This window comes from Harpia harpyja, chromosome 12, assembly GCF_026419915.1.
Source record: "Harpia harpyja isolate bHarHar1 chromosome 12, bHarHar1 primary haplotype, whole genome shotgun sequence".
NCBI lineage: Eukaryota > Metazoa > Chordata > Aves > Accipitriformes > Accipitridae > Harpia > Harpia harpyja.
Genome location: NC_068951.1, coordinates 29006071 through 29019056, shown reverse-complemented (window position 1 = coordinate 29019056; position 12986 = coordinate 29006071).

Genomic DNA, 12986 nt, shown 5'->3' with positions numbered 1-12986 from the left:
TTATCCAGGCCATGAGACGCCAGTTTCTCAAGGAGTATGCCATGAGAGACAGTGTTAAAGGCCTTGCTGAAGTCTAGGAAAATAACATTGACAGCCTTTCCCTCATCCACTAGGCGGGTCACCTGGTCATAGAAGGAGATCAGGTTGGTCAAGCAGGACCTGCCTTTCGTAAACCCATGCTGACTGGGCCTGATCCCCCTCTTATCCTGGAGCTGCCGTGTGAGTGCTCTCAAGACAAACCGTTCCATAATCTTTCCCGGTACCGAGGTCAGGCTGACAGGCCTGTAGTTCCCCGGATCCTCTCTCTGACCCTTCTTATAAATGGGAGTCACATTGGCAAGCCTCCAGTCCTCTGGGACCTCCCCTGTTGACCAGGAACGCTGATAGATGATAGAGAGTGGCTTGGCAAGGACCTCTGCCAGTTCCCTCGGTACTCTTGGCTGGATCCCATCAGGTCCCATAGATTTGTGAGTGTCCAGATGGCGTAACAGGTCCCTACCTAATTCCTCCTGGATTAAGGGGGGTATGTTATGCTCTTCATCCTTACCTTCCAGCTCATGAGGTGGAGTACCCTGAGGATGATTGGACTCACTATTAAAGACTGAGGCAAAGAAGGCATTAAGTACCTCGGCCTTTCCCTCATCACTGGTTGCTACGTTCCCTTCTGTATCCATTAAAGGATAGATATTCTCCTTGGGATTCTTTTTACTGTTAACATATTTGTAAAAACATTTTTTGTTGTCCCTTATGATAGTGGCCAGATTTAGTTCTAGCTGAGCTTTCGCCTTTCTAATTTTCTCTCTGTATGATCTAACAAGATCCCTGTACTCCTCCCAAGTTGCCCGACCTTTCCTCCAGAGATTATAAACTCTCCTTTTTTTCTTAAGTCCTAGCAAAAGCTCCCCATTCAGCCAGGCCGGTCGTTTTCCTCGGCGGTTTGACTTGCGGCACATGGGAATAGCCTGGTCCTGAGCCATTAAGATTTCCTTTTTAAAGAATGTCCATCCCTCCTGGACCCCTTTGCCCTTCAGGACCGTCTCCCAAGGGACCCTCTCAACCAGTGCCTTGAAGAGGCCAAAGTTAGCCCTCTGGAAGTCCATAGTGGTGGTTTTGCTGACCACCTTCTTTGCCTCACCAAGAATTGAAAATTCTATCATTTCATGGTCACTAAGCCCAAGACGTCCTCCGACCATCACACCTCCCACCAGTCCTTCCCTGTTCGTAAACAACAGGTCTAGCAAGGCTCCTCCCCTGGTTGGCTCACCCACCAGCTGTGTCAAGAAGTTATCTTCCACACACTCCAGGAACCTCCTAGATTGTTTACTCACTGCTGTGTTGTATTTCCAGCAGATGTCTGGAAAGTTAAAGTCCCCCACAAGGACAAGGGCACACAATTCTGAGACTACTGCCAGCCGCTTGTAGAACGATTCATCCGTCTCTTCAACCTGGTCAGGCGGTCTATTACAGACTCCCAGCACAATATCTGTCTTATTGGCTTTCCCTCTCATCCTCACCCATAAGCACTCCACCTTGTCATCAGAATCGTGTAGCTCTGAACAGTCAAAACATTCCCTAACATAAAGAGCCACCCCACCACCTCTTCTGCCTTGCCTATTCCTTCTGAAGAGCCTGGTGCTGTGTAAGCCTCCCCATGATCAAAAAACCCAAAATTCCACCTATGGCACCAGCCTCTGAGCCACGTATTAACCAGGTGTGTTTTCCTGTTCCTTTCAGTGTATTTCCCTGCCACTGAAGGGATTGAGGAAAACACTACCTGTGCTCCCGATCTTTCTACTAATCGTCCCAGTGCCCTGAAATCCCTTTTGCTTGCCTTTGGATTCCTCTCTGCAATCTCATCACTGCCAACCTGCACAACCAGCAATGGGTAATAATCAGAGGTCCGAACCAGACCAGGGAGTTTCCTGGTAATGTCTTCTACCCGGGCCCCAGGGAGGCAGCAGACTTCCCTGTGGGATGGGTCAGGTCTGCATATCGGGCCCTCTGTTCCCCTTAAGAGGGAGTCGCCTACGACAATTAACCTCCTTTTTCTTTTTTCAGAGTCGTATTGATTTCTTTTCAATTAGAATGATATGGTCTATGTTAGAATGATACATACTAGTTTAATTCAAAGATTAACTTTAGGCTTTTAAATGTGCTTTTTTCTTCCCTAAAAATGGCTCCCTTAGGGGGCAAAAAGACTTTAGTTCCTTAGGGAAAATTACCCCATATCCTGTGAAAGGAGATGATTCGTCCCCCCAAAATCCTAGATGTTTTTCTAAACTTGATCCCTCATAGAATAGCTTCCTTAATGCCAAATCATTATTGAAGTACACTATTAGCACCTGCCATAGGGCAACAGTTTATTCTAATTTGTCAGCATTTTATTACTTCACTCCTCCAAAATGAAGTCAAAGAAAAAAATGTTAAGAGACTAATACCTACCTTTTGAAGTGAGACAGCCCAGATACAACTTTCTGCTTGCTTTCTGTATTTGTTAGTATTATGCTCACAAAAGCACACTAACCTTTACAAAAGAAAGGTCAGAAGGACAGAGACTGATGGGTGCTCAGTGACTGTGCCCCCAAAGGGCATTCATTCCTTTATCCCAAATGACAGTGAATTCCTGCCACTGTGAAAAGGACACCTGCAGGTGACCTCACGTTGTTGTGTATCTCCTAGATTGCCATTGAAAATTCATCTCAATTCACAACTCGGTCTTGTTCTCCAGTCTCTCTTTGCAAAAACAACAGAGAGACTTCTCACCCCTGTTCTCTCTTCCATTTTCTTCTGGCAAAGGAGCATAAACATAGTCATTACAGCATTGCTGTAGGAATCAGAGTCCTGACCTCATCTGCCTCGATACCCACTTGAAAGCTACGGATTTCATATTAAACCTTCTGTATTAATGTACACAGGACTATTCAATCCAATGAACCTCAGGTCTCACTACTTATTGAAAAGGCGCACAGTGAAGTTCATGTTGGTGGGCTATGTTTCCAGCGTGGAGTCCAGGGGTCTGCTACGAAGCCACGCAGCACTGGTACTTGCACAGCTGGTTTGTCAGTCTTGGTTTTGAAATAAATTTACTGCATTGCACGGATTAAATCTAACCCCTCCATTTAATATCCTCATTCATGAGGAATAAAATAAGTGAGGCAATCTTGTATAGACTCGAGTTCTGTGCTTTCACAGGCTGCAGGTTCTGTTCTCTGTATTTCTTATTACATGGGCTCTGGCACAGAATAGGTCCTAAAATCTGGATATTGGCAAGCAGGTAAGCATGGAGAGTGCTCAAATGCTTAAAGCTAAGTGAGCACTTTGCTCTTACTTCTGAAGAAGCCAGCACCTCGCAGGTTTAATCCTCGAATAACTGTAATAAAAAATGTTGATGAGAACTTCAGAGTTCTTGCATAAAATCCTAACTGGGAGGAAAGTCCCCACTTACTTGAGTGACCTCACTAATTCTGCTGCTTGTTTACCTAAAGTAGGAGTACTTTATGGTAGAGGTTCACAGATTAGGCTCAGTGTGCAATGAAATAAAACAGTATTACGGAAAAACGCAGGCCAGGCCCCGGTGCGAAGAGGCACGAGGTGTCACCCCAAGAGCCCCGCAGCCCCCCCCGGGCTGGGGCAGTCCCTCTCTCCTCCAGCGCCTGCCTGCCGGGGAGGTTGCACCTCCGGTACGTGAGGCTGGAAAGTAGGGAAGCACACACCACACGTTTTCCATCTTTAAGTTTCTAGAGGCCAGTCATAGTATCTCTAATAATGTTTTTATTCTGGCAGCTGGGTGAATATTGAAGGAAAAAATCTTCCTGCCAGTCATTTCAACAGGACTCGTTAGCTCGACGTGTTTTTCCACTTTAAGATATTAATTTGAAGGACTTCTTTTGCTCTGTGCCAGCCACATCAGGTAAATGCTATATTTACATTATTGATGTTTTGTATTTAAAACCCAAACGCAACAACAACAAAACCACAAAAACCCCACAAGCTACTGCTGCAGGCATTGCTCTATTGAGAAATACCTGCTTCTATCTAGAAATGACCCTGGACATTTTGTGTTTTGTTTGGGTTTTTTTTTTTTCTGATGAGCACATTTAGAGAAAGAAAATGTCAAAATACTATTTTATTTTAAAAAGAAAAATCCTATTTGCTTTGCAAATCCAGGGGAGATATTTTGGCTATTACATAGGGTAGTTTGCTGAGTGTATCAGAGTGAAAAAGATTATTCATTATTTATTTATTTATTTATTTTAGCTTCTCTTCTATCTCTAGTTCCATATAGTTGTAGACTAAGGCTCAGAGCAGCTGGGAATTAAGAAAGAGCCACAAGTGCTGCTTTCTCCAGCCTTCAGTGATGCCCAGCACCACGGCAACAACACTGCACCTGGAACTGTATGTTTCTCTTGAAAATAAGACTAGGGTTACACAAGTCCTTACTGGTTGCAATTCAAGGGACCTTTAAAAATGTCAGTATTTAAATCAAGAACTAGAGGTGCATTTTAAATGCCTTAGAGTTTGGAACATTTTAGATTCGATAAATATTTGATTCTGAAACATTTTCTCTTAACAGGGCCTACCATATGAGAGCAGCATCACTCCAATGCTCTGAAAACGCAACAGCTCAGATAAAAACAACAAGTTTAGTGGAAGCCAGGACAAGCAAGGTTATTGCTTAAATTAACAATTTAGTAAATAAATTAATTAAATTGTTTCCTATCAGGAACAGTTTTAACTCTGCCTTTATTGCTGCAGATTATAAAGGGCCTGATATAAAATGGTGTCATCTAATACTAACTCACAGAAAAGTGAAACCCAACAAGAATTAGGTTGTACAATGTATTTCATCCTTCTTGACATAGTGCTGTGGCTATTGTCCCAGCAAAGTCAATACAGTCCCACAGTTTGATTCCTTTCCTTTCCTAATGGAGTCTAATAGAAAAAGAGATTTTTTTCCTTTTGACGATCTGCAAGATGTGTCATTATTGATGTCCTTCATCCACCCGGACACTAATATGGTATTCATCATTGTGATACCAGACCCAGTACTCGTTGTTAAAAACACATGCAACGTGAAGTGATACTATGCTTGCCAGTGAGGAAACCTTGAACGGGTACATTTGCTTCTTGCTTTGCTGAATAACTGCAAGCAGTGCATGAGGAAATAACATGAAAGTTTCGGGGCAATAAGGTGAGGACAAAAGACACAAAAGCTAGGGAGGACTGTAGAGGAAAGTGCCTGAGTAAACAGGATAGGGTGTGTCTTTGGGGAAGGCTTTGTTCAGTAAGAGCAGAGAAACACCAACTGATATGCTGACGTTGAACATGCCAGCAAGCATGACACCGAAATAAAGCTTGTGTATGTCATCCACAAAAACTTCTGTAAGCTAGAACTGTTTGCTTTTAGCTGCAGTGGTTGGAACCAGTGGGACTAGGCATTTTGTCCTGGTTTTTGTTTTTTCAACAGAAAAACCTGTCTCCTCCAATGGGTATATGCATGTGACTTCCATATGCACACCAGCTGGGAGACTGTTACCGTAGAGCAGTGTGGTTACAAGGCTGGGGCGGGTGGGGGGAACCGTATGTGTGAACTGACTTCTGACTCACCTGTTTGTATAAGCAGTCTCACAAAATGATTTGTCTCCATTCTTTCGGTCTTTTGCTCAGTCCTCTCTTGGCAGTACCGAGTTTGACGTGTTTCGGGGAACATGGTGTTTTAATTGAACTGTCACCACCCTGGGTAAGGCCACTGGCCCTGATGTAGGGGAAAGGTTGAGTGATTGGGGAGCTTGGGAAGAGGAAGAGTCGGACTGAGATGAAAACCGCAGGGTAATTTGAGCTGAAGAAAAGAGCGAGGGTGTCATGGGAATAAAACAAACAGGAGGTGGAGGAGGACACAAGGAGAATAAAATATTTCTATCAAAAGTAAATGAATGCTTTCAGCTAGCTGTGAAGCCTAATATGGTCTTTACAAATATGTGCACTGTGGAAAAAGTATGATGGATCTTCATTAAAAAATAAACGTCTCCGCTGCTGAGCTGTTCAAGCTATAATGCTCTCTTATCTTGTACTTCAGGAATATCACTGGTGATAGAAAATGATTAAGAAGGAAAAATGTTTTAAGAAAAATCTGCAGAGATGCAAAATGCATCACACAGTATTGATGTGCTTTGCACCATATATATTTATTACTACAAATATGTGTTAGATTTTTTTGTGAACTTTTTACTCTAAATCACTTAACTGTAAAAAAACTAAAATAGAAGCCTTTCCTGAAGGAGATCTAAAAAAAAAAAACAAAAAACAAACCCTGTACAAAAGAGATCAGACTCCTCTCTTCTCCCATGCTGTCCTGGAAATTAAATTTTGTAAATAGCTTTGTTCAGTCTGTTGTTTATAAAGCAACATCATCTTAACTGCAGTCTTGGTTGATGTAGAAGAGTTTAGAGTTCCAACACTACAGTGAAGCATTAAAACCACAGGGCTTCATTCAAAGCCCAGTGAAATGAAGGTTAGCCTTTGGATCAGGTCATTAAAGCCTTTTATCAGAGGAGTCCAGAGTCATTGTACGCAGCTCTACCAGCAAGTATTTTGTATTATTAATGCAGAGAAAATAACTAGTAAATGGTGTAAAACATTTGTTCTAGTTCTAAAGTCATAGAAAATACCGATGAATGCTGTTATAGATCTACTTAGGCAGAAATCACATGCTTTGAAATTCTGGGAAAGATCATTGAAAGAGAACCATATAGAATAATTGTAAATACCAGTGTGAAAAACGCTTTTGGAGACCTGCCTAAGGAGCATATTGGTTCCAGAAACCTGCAGAGCCTAGCTGCGTAAACTTGTAGGCCAGCTCATCCCATCCAGGCTGCAGAAGCTGCAAGTCCAGGGGACTGGACCTCCCGTCTCCGGCAGGAGAGAGTGTCCCTTTCCCAGTACTGGGGGGCAGGGAGCATCGTGCAGGAGCATCGTGCAGGAGCATCGTGCGTCTCGGCAGGGCTGGCTCCTGGTGCGCGTCTCCGATGGTGCGGTGTCCTCCAGCAGTGCACTGCAAACCTGCCGCAGTTGGAAGAGAAACTGCAGTCTTTGGCCAGGAGGTCCCACCAGGACCTGTCCTTGCGCAGGCAGGGCGGATGTATCCTGCTTTTGCCTTGCCAGCAGTGAGATGTGGTTAAAGGGAGAGGAGAGGGCATCTCCTCATCAGTAGCAACCAGCAGCTCAATTACATTAAACAATTGAATCAAGGATTGGATGGCAAATACAATTTATAACACCACATGATACAGCAACCAGGGAGAAATATCTCCTGGGCTGTGAGTAACTAACCTGACAAACTTGATTTAAGAAATAATATGACTAAATGTGAATCCCCAGAAGGCTGTGCTAAGGATCTCTAAGGAATGGTCCTGGCCTGAGCGTGAGGTCACTACTTTGATGAGCAATTTCTTCATGTGTAATTACTCCACATCCCAGGTAATCTGTAGGAGATAAGACTTTACTGTACCTGACGTTGGTGGCTAGGTCTTAATAGTGAATAGGGTTTATGTCTGTTGTAAATCTTCTCTGTTTTTCTTTTCCTATGTTTTCTCCTCCCCAGCTTCCAAACCTCCCCAAATCCCCCAGCTCTCTGTGTGAGCAGCAGTGCCTGGTGCTGACTTTCCTCGATTCTTGTTCTTAATTGACCTGTAAATTCACCTCATAAACTCTTGCAGATCTAGTGGCCCTTCTACCTTTGCAACTTCTTAATTATCTTCTTAATTAATGAAAGCCTCAATGTCCCCAGTATGTTTTTATCAGACAAGTCTGTTATGAAACACATTAACTTGGACTTTATTGGTTTTAATAACATCCTCTCCTCAGCCTGGTTATGTGTTTAGGTATTGCACTATTCATCCTCAGGTTGCTAAAAGAAGTGCCAGTGTATATAACAGCACAATTGAAAACAACCTCATTTACAGCTTCTCCTTTCTCAGCAGCTCCCTGACAAGCCTAGGGTGCCTAATCAAGAACCGTAAAGTTAAAAGGCATTATTAGGACTGAAATATTATAAATGAAAGCAGATGTGGGCCTGGGTGCTGTCAGATATTCTTCGCTGTGCTCGAACCGAGGTGGGGCTGGGGAGTGGGGGCTCCCCCCCTCTGGCCAAAGATACCCCATCCACCATGGCAATGGGCTGCTGCTTACCAGCTTTTTTATTTTATGTACCTTTTAAAAGGGGAGATGTCAATTCAAGGCCCCAGGTGTCCTAACATAACTGCTTTATATGATTTCAGTTTTATAGCAGCGTAGCAACGTCAGCTCTAGAGGAATTTGCCCAGTGAATCCCACCCACGCACATTCCTCGCTTGTGAGGAAATGTACTAGAGGGAGGGAGCGTTCAAGGACTACTAACACTTCATTGCTGCTGTATGATCTAATGTTGCCTGCAACAGTGCTTAAATGAAAGAACTTGGCTTCGCAAAAAACTTAAAAAAACCCCAAACAAACAATCCCCCTCGAAACCCCAAACCAGATAATTCTAAGCAGCCTGGAAATTCAGCGTGCCAGCTTCAACATGCGGAGCTGGACATCTGCAGGATGGGGTGTGTGGAATTGGTCCGAGTTGGCTTTCCTGGTGTATTGTATTAACTGAGCTGGTATTAATTATGCTTTTTAGGAAAAAAAATCATGCCTAGGAAAATGTTGCCTGTAAATACCTATTTGCAGTTGCGGTATCCCTTTAGCAGAAAACAGGATTTACACAAGCTGCATTTTAAACTCTTGGTATCACAGTTAATCCTAAATGCTGTAAACTGTAATGGCCTATTTCTTTATGTCAAGTTGTTCTTTTTCTCCCTATATCCTGGTTTCTGACTCTAAAGCGGCTTATGCAGTTCATCTGCAGTGCTGACATTCAAAAACGTGTATGACTGGCAGCAGTAAAACTTTATTTAGCCTCCTTCTCAGTCTAAGAAAGAAATTGGTTTGGCACAAAAACATTTACGAGCAAAATCAAATATATTGTATTGTTTCTATTGTTGTTTAGTTGTTGTTTTCCCCTTGCGTTCAAATATCTTGAGGAAAGATGATAATGATGGCTGACGGTTCGCTGCGGGAATTGCTTTTCCTGTTTAAATGATTATGACAATTGTTAGTGACAGCCTGAGGTGACGTGTTGCTGGTCAGTGTATGTAAAAATATAAGGACTGCTGCTTTACGGGGTTTGGAACTCTTAACGGTAAAATCCTGCTATCTGGATGCTGAATTAACAAAGATATTACAATACTAAAACCATTTTCACCCAGTTTCCCTCTCAAAGGAGAATCTAAAACTCATTTGTTAGACTGCAGGCTTGATGACTGACTTGACATTGTTAAATGAAATCAAATATGCTAACAGTCCTGTTACCACAGTTACAAATCTTTAATACAGAGATAATGTGTTAGCTGTCTCTTCTGGTTTCATGAATACATTTTTTATTATCTTACCGAAGGCCTAATTACCAAACCAAAAAGAGAGCTACACTGGGACTCAGGAGATGTCGGGTGCCTGTCAGCTGTTAGCATGATGGAATCCATTTGCCCCAGTTCCACATCAAAGAAATAATAATAATAGCATTTATCTACTTTTAAAAATGTTTGGATTTAAACTGCCTTTTACTGCACATACATCATGTCTGACATGCTGGTGGTGGTCTGATATTAGACTCATCACGTTTTATTAAAATGTAGATTTTGCCTCTTGGAACATTTCATTATTTGCCTTTCTGCTTTCAAAACCACTACTAGTTTGGATACAACAAGGATAAATGCAAAAAGGAAAATAATTTATTGATTCTGGATAAGATTCCTAAAATGTGAATAATTGGGGGTGGGGTTAGCCTTTTAAAACCCAAACTCTCCCAGCAAGTTCTAAGTACTGCAAAAACTGTACCAGGCAATTGTCACTTTAGATTTTAAAAGTGCATTTTTGTGTGACTGTAAATTGTGTGGTCTTTGGCAGCAAAACCTGTACAGTGCAGAGCAGCCAATACCGCAATCTCTGGTAGTCAGGATCTGCCATTCCTCCTGTACTCACCAAAATGTTTCTGATATTTGATATTCGGTTTCACTTTTGCCCCATCATCCACAGATGATAACACTGACTCCAATTTACTCCATCCTGCCTTATCCCTGCACCAGTTTCCATGCAGAGGAATGGAAAAGATTTTACAATGCAGATGTCCAAACGCTGCTTGGCAGGTCCTAAATCTGAGGTCAGAAACTGAAGGTCCCGGACTCGGTCAGTACCTTTTCCATTCCTCTGCGTACGCAATTTGAGTGACACCAGCCTTTCAGAGCTGTGCACAAGTGAGGGATGGGAAACAGCAGGAAAGAAAATGTACTCCTTGTCTGGGACTGCTGCCAGCCTTTCCTGGCTCTGCCACGGGAGGGGGGCATCTTTTTTTCAAACTCAAGTGAGTTTGCATCTTCTGTGGGATTATGACCACAGGCACAAAAGGCAAACCTGCCAGTAATCGCTCTCATTTCCTGTGGCATGCAAACAATGCCTTTCTTGAGGTTCAATGCAGTTATATGCAGTTTGAGCTGCACAGAGGCTGTTTCCTTTGTGTATGGCTGTGAGTGAATTTCCTCCCCTGTTCCATCACACAGACTGTACTGCCTGAGCACTAAGGGAAAAGGAGCTGCTTAGGTGATGTTAGGAAGAAAGATGAGAGCTGCTTTGGTCAACACAACTCTGTCCCGCAAATCAGGTTACTGGAGACCTCTCTGTCAGAATCTGGTGGAGGAACTGATCCCCTTTCTGGCGTTGGGTACCACGGGATCAGATGAGATGCTGGAGTCGGGGGGATCAGAAGCTAAAGCTGTAGAAAGTAATATTCTGAATGTGCAAACCATAAGCAACATACCTAGAAAATAGGGTCAAGAATCTACAAATAATGTTTCTTTTCAGCTAAACATGCTAAAACCTAAAAGAATAAATTAATAGGAGCGTGGTCCCTTTCTCACTTCTTTTGAAGCACTTCCAACTTCTCTTCTGAATGTTCAAGGGGTTCCCCTGTGGCACTGATTAAATCTGCTCACTGGAGAAAATAAAAAGGTACTGAGCATTTCAACCCACTGGTCTAAGAGAAAAGCGCTGACTGCCAGTCATAACACCAGTGATCCTAGTTGGATGAGGAAAGAAGTGGAGCATTACTTGATATAGCAAAGACCGATAATTTACTTTGTATTATATGAATCGTGGCATCTTTTTTCCTGCCACCACAGGTGAATAGGTTTTTTTTTCCTACTGATAAATGCCTGAAAGGAAGAGGAAGAGATATGCTGCTATCTCTGTTCTCAGATGAAGATATCCTCATCTAAGAAATAACATTCATCCCTATGTCAAAAAGTCATGTTTGCTGGGCAATAAAATCTAAGTTTCTGTGTATAAGTCTGAACTGAGCTAAATATAACTGTTATATTCATCTTAAAAAAAGAAAGGTAGCATCAGATGCTACCATGAATTTCTAATTTCCCAACCATGTCAAAAGAATTCTATACCTATTTCTTAAAAAAATGTTTAAAACCTAATTCTTGGTGTCTGGTATTAATCCTCTTAGTGGACTCAATGCAGATGTGTGGAAAAATGCTAGTCAGCTTTAGATTAGATTCTTATGTACCTGAGGAAACTAGCAAAATGAAATCCCCAAATCCTTGTCATATCTGGTGTCTATGTGAAATTCAGTGCGGGGATAGAATAATAGGGTTTTTTGTTTATGGAAAGTTGAATATTGAAATGGAGACCTTATTTGGGGACTTAGAAAAGAAAGGCTACAGAGTATGTAAAGCTACAAAAGTGACTTGCGCTTACTCATTTCTGTTTTCTTTATAAGGATTCACATTTAATGCCCAGTCTTGGGATTCATGCATGCACAAATTACCGTGATCAGATTTGTCTGGTTTAGATTAAGTACAGCTCACTTTGCAGAGACGTACATGGATACCAGCAGCTCCAGTATGGACTACATGAATATCATAAGGAGAAAAGCTAAGTAATCTTTAGAAATTTTTTGCATTTCTGCCCTTCCACTCTATGAGAGGAAAAAAAGGCCCTAAAAGAGAAGGTGGGAGTTAGTTTTGGGTTAGTGGGTTTTTTTCCATTGGAACAGGATAATACATTTTGATAGAGGGTCGGGGGGTTTTTTGAGTGGATATTAAACACGTGGATCTGTAAACAGTATGGACTTCAGTATCAACAACATCACAATGTCATTCTTCTGAGGGCTTGACTTTGCTACAAGAGGAAGCTGAAGCCCAGCCGAGCGCTGTTCCTGCCCCAGCACCCATTCAAACGCACGGCTCCAACTGGGGGAGGCAGAGCTGGGAGAGCAGGCTGGCTGGCTGCCAGCAAGGGGAGGCTGCAGACTGCGTTGGTACTACTCTTTCCTGCTGAATTTTATTACAAGGTTGACTTTAAGGCAATCCAGAAAAGTTGTTATGACTTTTCCAGGTGTATCCGAGTTTTCAAACAGCTAGGATTAGCATCGTGGGCCAGCTCCCTGATGAGAGCAGGGAAGCTTTGCAGTGCAGGCAGCACACCAAGCAGCTCCATCAGCAGTGCAGTTTGGATGATTTCATGTGATACAACACTGATTCGTGCAGCTCATCAAACCCCTCAGTAATTTCACTATTTAGTTCATGCTGAAGCTGCTCACAGGTATTTCTGTGGAAGTTCAAAACCCCATACTCAGGAAGCAATTTGTCAAACTTCAGCCCTCAGTGTAGCTGAGTGCAATCCTGGTCAGAATAAAGGCCATCAAAACAGGGCTATTAATTTGGTAGGTTGTAGGAGATGACAGTTGGGATAGGATTTCACACTGTTTTCTAGCATCCTATCTTGGAGTGGTGTGAGGTCAATATTTAATTTTCAGAACTGTTCTTTCCTAAGGACAAGGTAATTTTGTCTTTCAGGGTTATCCATCAGGATTTCCAGGTGCCCCTGGTATTCCTGGAGAAGTT